The following is an 8,971-nucleotide window of genomic DNA, read 5'->3' as shown; positions in this document are numbered from 1 at the left end:
CTTTGGCTCAGGTCATGATCTCACGGTTTGTGGGTTCAAGCCCTGCATAGGGCTGTGTGCTGACAGCTAGCTCAGAGCCTGGAGCCTGTTTCAGATTTTGTATCTCCCTCTCTCTTTGACCCTCCCCTGCTCACGCTGTATGTGTGTGTGTCTTTCTAAGAAATAAACAAAAACATTAAAAAATTAAAAAAAAATAAGTACCTGCATGAGGTACTGAGACTCCTTTGCTTTTTTTTCACTTATAATTATATCCTGGAAATCATTTTGCCTCACTTCAACGATCTCACTCTCATTCATTTTTTTAAACTGAAAGTATTCACCCATTTTCCTACATATAAACATTTAGATTACTTCCAGTATTTTTGCAATTATAGAGGATCTTGTACATATGTATTTTTGGGTTTTTTGAAGTTGTCTTCAGGGTAGATTCTTAGATATGGGATTACTGGTGAGACAGTAAATGGGCATGTGTTTTGTTAGGTAATGCAAAATTCCCACCAGAAAGATTGTACCCCTTTGCATTCCCACCAGTGATGTATCCAAGTGCCTGTTTCCTCATAACCTCATAATTAGAATGTGTTACATTTTATAGAATTTTGCATTATGCTAGGCAATCGGACATCTTGTTGAGGAGTCCATAAGGGCAAGAGTTGGGAGGAGGACTCAAGAGTTCAGGAACCAGGAATGTGCTGCTATGTGTGGAGTTGCGTACAGAAAGTAGGAACACAAGGCTAATAGGAATTAGCTATAATAATGTCTTATACATTTCTTTTGTACTCTACAGTTTCATGGAAAAAGCTCAAAATTTTATGTATCTTACCTCTTTTTTTTAAATATCTGCAATATCCCCATTTCCCAGAAGATCGAATATTTCTTTATTACAGAGCCATATCTTCCTGTTTTGGAGAATTTGTTTTTTTTCCATCCATATAAATAGGTTGATCACACTCTCTGGTGTCACAGGTGGACACATAGTTGAGACAGAATCAAACAGAATGCCACATTGCCCAGGTCTAAGCGATGATTTCAAAGACTGTATCGCACTCAACCAAGGCCAAACAAGATTAATTTTTCTCTCCTTGGTTTTTGTTTTTGTTTTATTTTGTTTTGTTTTAGAAACTTATTTGGGAAAAGGGTCTCTGTTACTGCTTGGTTATTAAACTAACCATGTACAGTTAGCTAGAACTGTTGCTGACATATTTGCAACAACACAAGGCAGCCTCACTTTGCAGCCAGAGAAATAGAAAGAAAAGTAGAATAATTGAAAGAGATAGAAACAGTGCCTTAATAGGTGGTTAAATGCTTAGATTAAGCTGTGCCTCTAGATTGGCACAGCATGGATTTCTCATGAGAAGATGCAAGACTTCTCATTTTGTTCATAGTAATTTGAGTTTGGTTGCTTTCACTTTCAGTATAAATAATCTAATTAATGCAATATTCTTTCAGAAGTTATCATGCCCTTAGGATGACTGTTTAGTTGTGTGAAAATAATATAGGCAAAGTCCTAATATTTCCTTCAGATAAATGGCTTGTTTTAGGTCAATTCCTTTTCATTAGGTTTCAAAGGATAAAAGAATGGCCCTGAAGCCAATGATCAGATTTTTATCCCTGAGACTTGTAATGAATAAAAAGCAGAATAGCTGTCAACAGATGCAGAAATATCTATGTGGGAGTGACAATTGATTCTTCCAGTGAATTAGCATTAAGACATATTTGGCTTTATCAAAATATTTTGGAGTAGACCTTTTTGGGGTTTAGTGTGTTCCACGGAGCATAAAATTACATTCATATTTGCTAAAACTCTATATATGGAATGGCCATTAACACTCCTTATTTTTCAAGGCACACTTGCATTTTAGCAAATTCTGTTTCTCTTTAAAATTTTTCTAACTCTCAAAACTTGGACCATCTTTACATCAGCTCTCTGCAAAAGTACTTCCAAAGCCCAACAAAGATCAGACTTTCCTTTCTATAATTGGTTCAATTTCCAGCCTCCTCTGCCCATCCCACGCTCTAGCTCCATCCTACCTTATCATCTCTTCTGTTATCCCTTCTGCAGTCTGAGCTCTTTGCTTTCTGCCTAACAATCTTTTCCCTAACAAGTTTTAAGATCAACTATAGTTGTGTTTATTGCTGGCATCTAAAAAAGAGCAAGCTACTAAAATGTCTTAAAGGGGTTGAGGGATCGATATTCCAATAATAGTTACTTTCCAATATAGTAAGTTTTGTGAGAGAGGGATGTTATAACTCACCAAGGACATACAGCTAAAGAGAAGATTAACTCAGTCTTAAAAGAGGGGCTAATTCTTGGGATAGACTTCCTAGCTAAGATGAGACGTGGGCTGGATTTGATTTCATTAATTTGCTTGAAAATTTTCTTTTTTCATGCCTTACCCAGAGCTTCCACCTTCCCTAAAAATTGATTAAATGTTATTTTTCATAAATTGGCCAAATGTTCTTCTCCATGAAAACAGACTTCAAGGTCACTATGGCATTATATTAAGTACACTAAGAGTCTCAGTGAAGCACTTGTCCTTATAAAGTGAGTCACTGTAGAAGTCAGACAATTCACATTATTATTCCAGAACAATTATTACTTAAGTTTAGTAGATAATTTACCAATAGTTTTACTTCATAGGCATTTATGTAGGAATATAAAATAATCACTCAGTATTTTACTTTAATGCCCAACCACTTACCTACTCATTAATTTTGTAAAGGAGTTAACTTAGAACTCAATTATATCACATCATATGCTTTTATGATGAAGCAGGTGGTAATGCTTGGACTGCAAACTCAGTTCTGTCAAAAAAGAAACTTCCTCCTACATTAGAAATTAATGTGCTTGTAAAGCAGCAGCAATTTGTTTATGGTCTGTTCATGCAAGGAAGATATCATTAAAGGCTCCATCAATATCAGCACAACTTTGATAGAACCGATAGCATAATTAGTTTTTAGCATGTTAAAATCGATAAACATCTTTCCAAGTGTAGTTATATTCCTTATGTTGCTCATTATGCATGCTGAGGAAGAAGAAATGAGACCTCAAAAATGCTTCAGTGTAAGCTCCCTGCTTAAAATAATAAATACATGTGTATTTTCTTTCTCTTTAGTGTGTGTGAGTGTGAGAAAAGGTATGTGTGTTTGTGTGTGTATGTGTGCGAGCATGCATATGTGTATGCACACACTTTTGAAACTGACTCATATTTTCTTTTTCAAATTTTTATTTAGTTATTTTTTATTAGAGAGCAAGTGAGCACACATGTGAATGCATGAACACACAGATGAAAGTGGGAGTGGGGCAGAGAGAGAGGGAGAGAGAGAATCTTAAGCGGGTTTCACACTCAGCATGGAGCCCAACAGGAGCTTGGTCTCAAGACCCTGAGATCTTGACCTGAACCTAAATCAGCTTAACTGACTGATCCACTCTGGCATAACACAACTCATATATTCTAACATTTTGCCAGGAGATAGAAGTTTAAAAAGGAGACAATAAAGGTAAAGGAGAGGGAAGTATGTCAGTCTTCAGCCATTTCTGAGGCAGGCAGTTGGAAAAGAATGAATCAACACGTTTGACATGAGGATTCATGACATGAGGATGAGCAATCAATTCTCTTGCTGCTAGCTTTATATATATATGTGGAGGGCTTCTGCATGTACACTACCACAAAACAGGATCATCTCTAGCCATTTTCCTCTCTGTTGATGAAAAGAAAGGCTAAGGAATTGTTATTGCTGTGGAAGCTTCTGCAATCAAGGCTTCACCTGGTGAGCACAACTGCACCAGGTGCCATGCTGCCCGGAGGTATTGGGATGAAATGGGTGGTGATCAATTCAAGAACAAATGGTCCCAATTTTGTTTACCTTGCATTGTGTCTAGTGTCACAGAATAACTATACAGCTAGAGATGTATGATTGATGTGAAACATGGGCTGGAGAAAAGTGAGATTTTTGATGGTGGGGGCAATGCTTTGGCTAATGTTGAAGAAAGAAAAAAGTAGGCTCACTAACATGTTATATTAGTCACATGACTTTGATTTTATTTATTTTGATAACCGTTGAGGACTTCCCTTTGTTACTCATCTCTGGCCCCTGGGGCTCAGGTACTTTCTCTTTTCTTTTAAAGAGATGTCAGTATTCACTGAATCCCTTCCCACAGAGACTTGCATTTAATGGCATGTGTTTTACAAATAGAGTTTTATTTATAATCATCATTTGTTTAAAGACATATGCTATTAGGGCACAGAGATTATCAGAAGCATGACAATTTAATATAATAATTACCCCAGATTAATTGTATCTATTAATATGAACCTCTTCTTGTTTGGGCACAGACCGGTGTAAGATGAACTGACTTGTGCTTTTCATTTTTAGTGTATAATTTTTTCCCCAGAAGTCAGAAAGAGGAATCAAAGAAAAGAGAATCATGAAAGATTCACATTATAATCTGGAAGTAGCCATACCCATAATAATGCATGTCTAAATAATGCCTTAGAAATGCCTTTTGAAAGTGATTAGTAGAGATGCTATATTTTTAACGGGGACCTATTGTAATAGAGTATAGCAGCTATTATAAAAGTTTAATTTTCATTTGAGACTTCATTAATTGTCTTTTATTTCAGTATGAAGAATTAAAATAGAGATGGTGATATTTATAAACATTGAAAGCTTTCCCTTACTGTATATCCTAGACCATGGTTTAAACCAACAGCTCTTTGAGAGGAACCCCATCAAAGTCCAGAGCTAAAATTAGCCTGCCTAAGGCACTACATGGACAGGGTGAGGTGTTTTTTGCTGGTAAGACATGACAGTGTCTTTCTTGGCATGGAAGAGGCTCATGTTGAAGCCACCTGGGGAAGAATACAACTGAACTTTTTTCCGTTTGCAAGATTCTAGGCCAGATTCTGGCAAAACTGTTCCATAATCAAACTAGAGAATAAGTTACTATACAGTGAACTCCAGTCCTGAAGTCACTTCCTATCCAGGATAATTCTAAACACAACTAGCAACTATTGGCAGGTGGTTGGTACCCACTCTACATTCTTTAGGGCTATTTGCTATTTGACACTCTATGGTTTGAAATTTTTTCCATAAAATGGGATCCAAACATGAATGAGAATTTCTCAAAACAGAAGAGGTAGCTTTTCTAAAACTAGTTTGGTAACTGGATAGTGGGTGAATGGCAGATCAAGAGCTATGTATTCTCACTTCCCTAAGATCAGGAGGAATCAAGTTAAAAATGCCTACATGGTCATGGAATACCTCAAATGTTGAATGCTAAATCCATAAATTCCATTGTATATAGAAATTAATGTAGGAAACGGTTAACCTTATCAACTCTCTTCTGTTCCTCCTCACTTTAAGTGGCCAGGATGGTTTTATTTTAAATAATGGTCTTTTAAGAAAGCCCCAATTAAAAAAAAAAATAGACCAGAGACACATGTATACTGACATGAAAATAAGCATTTATTCAAATGATCACAAACTTTAGAAACTAACCTGAGATTGATGTAGACACTCATTGCTCCTATAATTATGAAACTGATATAACTATCCATGTTAATTAATAAATCAGTGTTCTCGTAGTCCGCAGTTCACATGACTAACTGGACCCACCCTGAGATAAAATTATTAGTTTAGCAAGATATAACATAAGTACAACTTATTTTGCTGTCATTTTATTTTATAAGAATGTGAGGTCCAGATTGGAATCTTCTTTTTGCTAATGTCCCCTCACAGAAAAGTGCACTTTCCACTCATCATTATCTGTCTTTTTCCAAACAGTCAAATTAGTTCAGAAAAAGTATCTGTTGTTTGCAGTGAAATGATGAGCACCTAGAACACATTATCCTAAAAGAGAAAAATGTTTCCAGTTTTATATGTCATATCAGGGAAAGCTCTCTGGTTAAAATAAACTAAGAAATACTTTACCAATAATGCCCATTTTCATGCTGATATCTATGTACAAGAAAAAAGAGAGTTTGCAAATTTGGGGCAAATGTCAGGTGATTCATGTTTCAGATTCATTCTCTATTTGAGGCTCTGCCAAATTACCCCATTCACACTTCTTACAGTTCTATCTCTACCTTATCCTCCCCAAATGCTGAAGTTTTTACCAGTATAAGTAATGCTGTTCACAAATTTTGGTCTTTATGTCTAATAAATTCCAAATGACACATTGCTGCAACTGCTGTTAAACCCTGTAACAGTTTTATGGTATCTAATTACTGCTTCCTTTCAACTCTGGAACTTCTAAATCTTACCTTAGAAGGACTGAAAAAATGAAATTTGGCAATATTTAATATCTCAATTAAAAAGACAAATTTAGCATGACAATTAAGGGAAAACTATATTGAAAAATTTCTGTAAATAACCATTATTTTGGCTAGGACACCTCAAACTCTGGATAATGAATGTTTTGAAAAGGTTAGTCCTTAAATAGAAAGTACATTTTAAGAATAAGCATGATGAAATTACAAAAGAAGTTACTATTGGGCTCTACCAAGCTGGTGATACCCAAATTTGTGATTTAGCTTCCATACTGATGTCCTGGGTCATGTTCAGAGGTGATCTAATTTTTCTGGACTAGAGGCTTCCTAAAAGAGAACACAAAAACAATTATCTCTGATTTCCCATAGGCTGAAGTTATAGCTCCATCACTCTGTAATCTCAACTGCCTGTAAAGTAGATGACACCTGTCCTTTTAAGCACCCCACGTTATGGTGGTTCACTGTCAATTGACCAGACTGTTCACATGGTTCCAACTTGACTGCGAAGAAAAAGGGAAAGACACCTCACATACACAGGGTATGGTGAGTACTAGTGATTCTATGATACTTCACTTCTAACATAAAAATATAGTATCCTTTTTCTAGCTTACTGTATGGATTTAATGCATTTAACATTTAACATATGGTACATGCAGTAAATGTACCCAGATACTAGTCAATATTAGTTTTGAAAATACCTACTTGAAAATGAAGAAATATTTAGGAAAGCCAACTAGCCAAGATATTTGGGCTTGGAATTTAATTTTTAAATTTCTGACTGTGTTTTGCTATGTCATGCCCATATGATAATAATAATTGGAATTATTTGGTACTTACTGTGTCCCAGATACATATGCATTAATTGATCTTAATGCTTACAATGACCTTATGATGTAAACATTATTTATACCTCTTTTTAGTAATATGAAAATATTATAAATTGGATCATTTGTTTAAATGGACATGGAAAAAGTTTTAAAAAGAGAAGCTAATTCTGTCAATGTATTTTGAAAGCTTCAGGAGGTCTAGTGCTATCCCACTTAAAATTTGACAGAAAAAAATTAACCTTTAAGGGGTACCTACTATATGACAGACATGATGCTTCTGCTTTCAACACGTTTTCCATATAACATTTATGCCATTTTTCTTGGATCAACTACATTAAACCACATTTGACTGACAAGAAAAGTGAGACATAGATTTCAAACACAGGTTTGCATATGGGTGATTTATGTGTTTAAAGACTGAGAGGGTGAGGGGCGCCTGGGTGGCTTAGACGGTTAAACGTCCGACTTTCGCTTAGGTCATGATCTCGCGGTTTGTGGGTTCGAGCCCCGCGTCGGGCTCTGTGCTGACTGCCACCTCAGAGCCTGGAGCCTGTTTCAATCTGTGAGTCCCTCTCTTTCTGACCCTCCCCTGCTCACGCTATCTCTCTCTCTCTCCTAGAAATAAACAAAAAACATTAAAAAAAAAAAAAAGAACATCCGTTTGTAAAGACTGAGAGGGTGAGTCTTCATTTAAAAATATATTAAAAATAAATTTCACAAGGATGTCTTTGAAAGAGTTGAATATGGGTATGATGGGGTATACAGGTTGATGACATTTTCATGTTTCTCACCTATAGTTTTTCATTTTGTCATTTTAATTTATGTTTCGTGATGCATTTATTTGTATTCCTTTTACTTAAGCTTTTTACTGAGGTAAGGGGCAAATAGGTAAACCAGGCCTTAGGTAGCACAAAGTGGGAGAAATTCACATGCAATTGAGGAGAGAAAATAGGGATTATTCAAAAAGACTATTCCAAATTGCCTTGTCCCAGGAGAGTTGACATATGTATTGCTTACAACTATCGCTGAAATGTTCTTTTTGAAATGTTGTTGAATCAATCACTGATTAAAGTTTCATGGATTCAAGTAATAATTTATGAAATATTTTTTAAAACATAGAAGTAAAAAGCTGATATTATTTCATATCAAAATGTGTACCAGTATGAATGAAAATGTTTTTTTGCATTATATTAACTTCAATATCAACTATAATGTTAAACAAAATAATCTGCAGGAAGCTCATATTATCACTTATTTATATATTTGTACCATGATAGGTTATAATATTTTAATGTTTTCTTATTTCATCTGAGAAATCTAATAGATCCAGTATATTTCCTTCATCATGAACAAGCAAGAAGAGAAATAAATGTGAATTGACTTAGCTATTGCTAGACCTTTTTAAATCAAAGACAAAAATTTTATTAATTGTGTGTATGTATGTGTGTGTGTGCATGCACATACTTTTGTATATCAGACAAAATACATGCATTAATGATGATTATTCTATTTGGTTTGGTTTTCTTTCTGTAGTTATTCCCCAGGTATTTATTAGTGGTCTAATAAGTGGATTAAGCATTGGGTCCTGAACTATCTACTGCATACAGCCATAATGTCATTCATTGTATCCAAAGCATGTCATCAAAATGTTTATTTCAAAGCAAATGTATTTTATAAACCTTTCTAAAACCACTCTAAATAAACTATGAGCAGGCCATATGAATCAATGTTTATTTTGAGTTACTTTTCACATCCTTTTGAATTTCATATAAAATGAAAATATGTAAATATTTATACAGAAAATTAAGAACTCAGTATCTGTTTCATCAATTAATTAGAACATTCTAATGATTTTGATATTTTGGCTTGATTGAT

The sequence above is a fragment of the Hyaena hyaena genome, unplaced genomic scaffold, assembly GCF_003009895.1.
Source record: "Hyaena hyaena isolate Hyena2069 unplaced genomic scaffold, ASM300989v1 scaffold_1010, whole genome shotgun sequence".
NCBI classification, from domain to species: Eukaryota; Metazoa; Chordata; class Mammalia; order Carnivora; family Hyaenidae; genus Hyaena; species Hyaena hyaena.
Note: the sequence above shows the minus strand (reverse complement) of the source record.